A 6,000-nucleotide genomic window follows, 5' to 3' on the forward strand; every position below is an offset into this window, starting at 1 on the left:
TTTAGAATAATACAAAAACATTTTAATACATTTTATGTGATACATATATCTATATCCTATTTTTTGGAAAAAATAAACACACACACACACACACACACACACATACACACACACACACACACACACACACATATATATATATATATATACATATACATACACACACACACACAAACCAAAAAATGTATTCAATCTCTACATGTATGTATTAAAATCTATTTATCGTACTCTACACACATAAGCTGTTTTTCTCATTTTACGCTGTTATTCATTTAACGTGTTTCATATTTCCATAGAGGCCCAGAGTCACTCCATGAATAGCATTCGTTACCATGACAGTAAAATTACTACAATGAATGTGCTTTTCAGATGACAATGACCGCGAGAGTCTAAATTTGCAGCGTGCTCTGAATATAGATATAATTCATCCCGGAAAACTCTAAAATAACAGCAGACATTCAGCCTCAGAAATAACAGTTGATATGAATGGATGATGCTGAGTAATCGGATTAATTTCTGATTTTACACACAGACCTCTGATTCTCTGTGTCTGAGAGTCAATTATAGGGAATTATTTAGGCCTTTATAATTTGTTAAAGTAGGTTTTATGATCCTGCACGACTTGTGTTTATGGATAGAGGCCTTGCATCATTCCCCATAATGCGCTATATTTAGGTGAAATATTTTCACACACACACACACACACACACACACACACACGCAGGTTTGTTTTTGTGAAAAGTGGGGACTCTCCATAGGCGTAATGGTTTTTATACTGTACAGACCGTATATTCTATTGCCCTACCCCACCCCTACCCCTAAACCTACCCCTCACAGGAAACTTTCTGCATTTTTAGATTTTCAATACACTCCATTCTGTGTGATTTATAAGCCTTTTGAATTACGGGGACACTGAAAATGTCCTCATAAATCACCTTCTCGTTGTAATACCTATGTCATACCCATGTTATTATACATAAACCACATAAACATGCATACACACACACACACACACACTGGTTTGCAACCTTAATGGAATCGTCCACATGTCTATTGGTTTACATGGTGGAATGTTCCATTCTCTGCATACAGTGTTATTAACACACACACACACACACACACACACACACACACACACACTCTCTCTCTCTCACACACACACACACACACACACAGCCATACTCTTCAGATCTAAAATTGGTAAGGAGTCACAATTTGCATCATTTATGATTCTACTAAAGCCTCATTGGACGAAAATTAAAATGACGTTCATGTGTAAGCAATCCGAGCACCAGAACAGAGTCATTAATCGACGTTTAAATTAAATTAATCATTTAATCGACGGAGTGAAAAAGATACTGTGAGCGGATGATTTAATAAAACACAAACACACCTCATTTGTCCTTTTATCGACACATTTTACACATCATTAGAATTTTAACATTTTATACGTTACTTTAAAAAAAATGAAAGATTGCTTTTAATTATTTTAATAAAGAGCATCCCTCTCTACACCATTCTCTCTCTCTCATTTATCTCTATTTTATGTTTTTTGTCAGAGCGCAAAATGACATAACCTGTAGTTTAATACCATAAAATACACCAACTCTAAATAAACAGAACAAAACATTTGGTACTAAACTAAATAAATGTCTATATTTCTAATAAGCTGCAAATGTGATACGTTTTTGCTGCCGCTTCTATTAGAAAAATACTTATTGTCTTTTTTATTATATTTTCTAATGTTTTAACATTTCTTTTCTTTTTTTTTTTGCCTGATTTCTCTTTTTCTTTTTGCCTTTTTTCCTCTTGTTTTTCGACAGAAAAGTATTTTGCGTTTCGTTTCGATTTCACAGAATGATTTACGTGTAGATTTACATGAACTTTTCTCTCAAAAAAAAAAAGAAGAAGAATTTTATGATGTTCAAATGCAGTTTTACATGTACGAACATTTTCTGTTTCTCGTCTTTTAAACTTTCGTTTAGAACACTGTTCAATATTCTCTTTAATATACAGCACGCACCAAAACACTTGATTCCTTGCAAATATAAGTCATAAAACTCCTAAACTATCAACGATGTATATACGAATAAATCAATGGTTGTTTAGAAAGATGCTTTTGTATTTACTTAGATAATCTAAGCCTAATACAGATATGCTAAAGAGAAATATCGTATAAAAGCAATGTGGATCGAACAGAAATCCGTGTTAAACTCCAGGTGTAACTGCATTCTCACGAGCTGCCCCTGCAGGTATTACAGCACGTCAGATTATTAAATATGATCGAAACATATACGCTACTGACAAGCCACACTTTGTGAGTTTACTGAAGAAATAAAAATGACAGAGAACTGCGCCTCCAAAACGATACGTTCTTGATTGCGTGCGTGTGTGTGTGTGTGTACGTATACCAACCTAAACTTCTTTTGTGTTTATATCTTGAATTTTTCATGTGCTAAAGGAGTCTGTGATCTTCCATATTTTCAGCATGCATTAAAAGTCTTAAAGGTTGCATCACCTAAATTATCAGCGCCAAACAATTAAAATAAAAAAGCTGCTCAAGAGAGCTGCTGTGCAACTAAGACGTTCATACTTAAATATTTTGGATTTAGTCCGTGCAAAATTGGCTTCCTCAAAAATAAATAAATGGGCCTAAATGAATAATGCATCATGAGACATCAAAGGCTTTTCTTTATGATCCTGATGATCTGAACAGTGAATGCACTGGACTGAAGGCCTCATCAGCACCTGTTGATCTAAAACTGCACGAAACACTCCAGCAATCACATCAAATAGAAATGCACTTTTTATAAAGATTGCTTTTATAGAGTCTCTTAAACATATATAGAAAATAAAAATGTATAGAAAACATATTGCGTAAATATCTACTTCTGATTAGTGAATATATATATGTGTGTGTGTTTGTGTAGAAAATAATACATTTAGTATTAAAATTAACACTTACACTTGTTTATTTAATATTGTTAAAATAAAAATGATTTAATTGTAGTATTTTTTATTTCATAATCCACCGAATTTAAATGAATAAAATACATTTCGACTAATTAAAAGCAAATCTTACTAAAGATATCTTCTCTTTTCATCAAGAAACGCAAGAAGACGCGACTGTCATTACTCATCAGTCTATTGTTCTCCTCAAATAATCCTCGCCGAAGAACCGTGTGAAAAACCCCACCACAAACAAGTGACCGAGAAAAATGAGGCCTGAAGAAAGAAGTCAACATCAAGTTCAACAACGAGCTGCTCCTCATTATCATGACAATATAGTCTGGGAGCAGCGAGGGGCCACAGACACACGAGAGCCTGGCGACATTTTCCCATGAAGAGCCCGAACTCACAGCTGAACACATCCAGGAGCATCACAGGCCTCAGACACCCGTTCCTTCCCTGCAGTCCTCTCCATCTTAATAAAACGCGTTATTTGTTGGAAGGAGTACATTTATACGCGGGTTATGAATATGGCAATGCATGGCATATTTGTTTCAATGCAGAAAGCAGCACTTTGTGCTTTCGAAGAAACCATTAATGCAACAACAGAAAACTTAGAATGCAACGGCATATCTTCACCTAAGAATAGTTTATGGAGTTCACTTTAAATGCACAACAAATTGCATAAAAAATCAGAAAGTTTAAGAGCGTGTGCGTCTATCCAGTACGTGCAAAAAACGTTTTTTTTTTGGTGCATTAAACTGTTTAAGCGTCCAACTCTGATTACAATATGTAGAAATATGTTTACAAGAACATGATCTGTTCTGATTTATTGTGCAATAGAAGCATTGCGAATGCACATGCAGGCTTGAAGTGAGTGCTCACCGTGTCTTCGTGTCTGAAAGTTAAGAGGAGGCTCTGCAGCATCACACGCACAGCTAAACGCTCCTCCATTGTGGCTCGTTTGCTTTTGTTCCAGCTCTTTCCTTTCATTCGTTTACATCCTTAAGCGTTTCAGTTCGGAAGCAAACAAGCGCCGAGACCGAGAGCCGAAAGAATGATGGACTGAGTGCGAGAGAATGAGATGGAGAGCAGGAGGGGAGGGGCAGAGAGAGAGAGAGAGAGAGAGAGAGAGAGACAAAGCGAGCATCCATTCCCAGGGTAAAGAACCATTGCAGCAGATTGTGAGTGTTGCCAGGGAAAACTGCGCGTTTTATTAATGCATCTCGCTATTTTTTTATAATGTAATGGCTTGATGCATCATGGCACTTGCTGAAATGTTCTCTTTGCTAACTCTCAAATGACTTCATGACAAGAAAATACGCTATATGAGTGCATTCTCTTGACATTTGATCGTCATATGCGTTGACTGGTGCAGGACTTCAGTCGTGATTGCATGTAGAGATGACAGACGGAGCCACGCATGCTTCACGTGTGTAACAGGACACACATGTCTGGAGCAGATGCATGACTCGCCATGTTGAAGAACCCAACAGCGCGAGCGCGAGCTCCGGTTGGTCGGTGTCGGTGTGATTCACGCTGCGCGCGACGCATTCAAACCGGTCCGCACGCGCCCCAAACGCGAAGAGATAAAATGACAGAAAAGAAGCTGTTATGCAACAGCTTATGCATTATTCGGCTGTATAAATTGCAAATTCATGGAAATAATAAAAATGAAAAATAACATAAAAAGTGCTTTTTGAGTGCTCGGAGAGATTTGTGTTTTTAAAAGAGTTTCCTTAAACCTTAAACGATTTGATTGCAATCCTTTTTTAGAATTTTTGGGGGATTTTAGATTTATTTCTGTCACTTAAGAGGAAAGCAGCACAACCCTGCAAACCCTGAATTAGAACTGAGCTAAAATTGCATTATATTTATATAAAATAAAATCGCATGTAGAATATGCACCGTCAAAGCAGTGCATTTGCTTTTATAAAGGCTGAGTTAAACTGATGAATCTGTTACTTTTTAAATATAGGCTAAATGATGCTATATAACATTATTTACATAACTTGATAGCATGCCAGCTCACAATGCAATATTATAGACCTTCATTATGTGTAGAAACAATGCATTCATTATAAAAAGACAAAATATAATAAAACACAAAGTAGGCTAAATAACGACGTTCATCGAATTTATATTTTGAATTCAGAATCATTTGTCAGTTTATGTGAGAAATTCGTGTGACGAAAGATATTAAAAGCTTGACACTGATTTCATATTTTTATCTGATCTCATATCATATTATCATAATGCGGCATGCAGGGGGTCCTGAAGGCCTCAGTGCATCAAAAGTCTAATTAACAAACATTAGTGCTCATCTCAGCCTTGTGTTGCATATGTTTTAACACACGTCTACATATAATATATTTATTTTTCAGTTACAGTAATTGCTCTCAACAGTGTCTGTTAGATTAATAGGCTATACAACATTTATAGTTCACTAATGAGAAAACATGTTGAAGCTGCACATATAAATATTAAAATATTATTATATAGGATTATCTTCATTATTTAGATATTTTTAGTTTTAAAAAATCCAAATATGTTTAAAAATGTTTTAATTCTCCTTTAATTCGGAAGAGTTAGTGTTAATAATCGAATGTTTCACGTGCTCGTCATTTCATGAAGAAATAAACAAAGAAATCATTTTTGAGGTTTGCTAATTCTGCAGATTAAAATGTAAAGTCGTTAATATTCAGACATGTTTGAATTAATTCTGAGATCTTGATCGTGTGAATGAGCAGAAATTCTGCTAAAATTACTAGAAGGACCGCGAAAATAGCAATACAAGCGAACTTTTCATTTTTACGACCTTTGGAGATACAAATAAGGTTTATGATTGAACATAAATTAGGTATATTTACAATTCTGTTCGAGTGTTATCATTGACATCTTAATAATACAAGGATTTGTCCTCTGAATATTTCAGATTGATGAGACAACAACAACAACAAAAACACGCAATCGAATAAAAAAGGTCTGTCATCAAAACGTTCTCTTTTCCATCATAATTATTTATGAATTTGAATGTGAATGTGAACAATA

The sequence above is a fragment of the Sinocyclocheilus grahami genome, unplaced genomic scaffold (genome assembly GCF_001515645.1).
Source record: "Sinocyclocheilus grahami isolate Dianchi unplaced genomic scaffold, SAMN03320097.WGS_v1.1 scaffold456.1, whole genome shotgun sequence".
In the NCBI taxonomy this organism is placed as follows: Eukaryota; Metazoa; Chordata; class Actinopteri; order Cypriniformes; family Cyprinidae; genus Sinocyclocheilus; species Sinocyclocheilus grahami.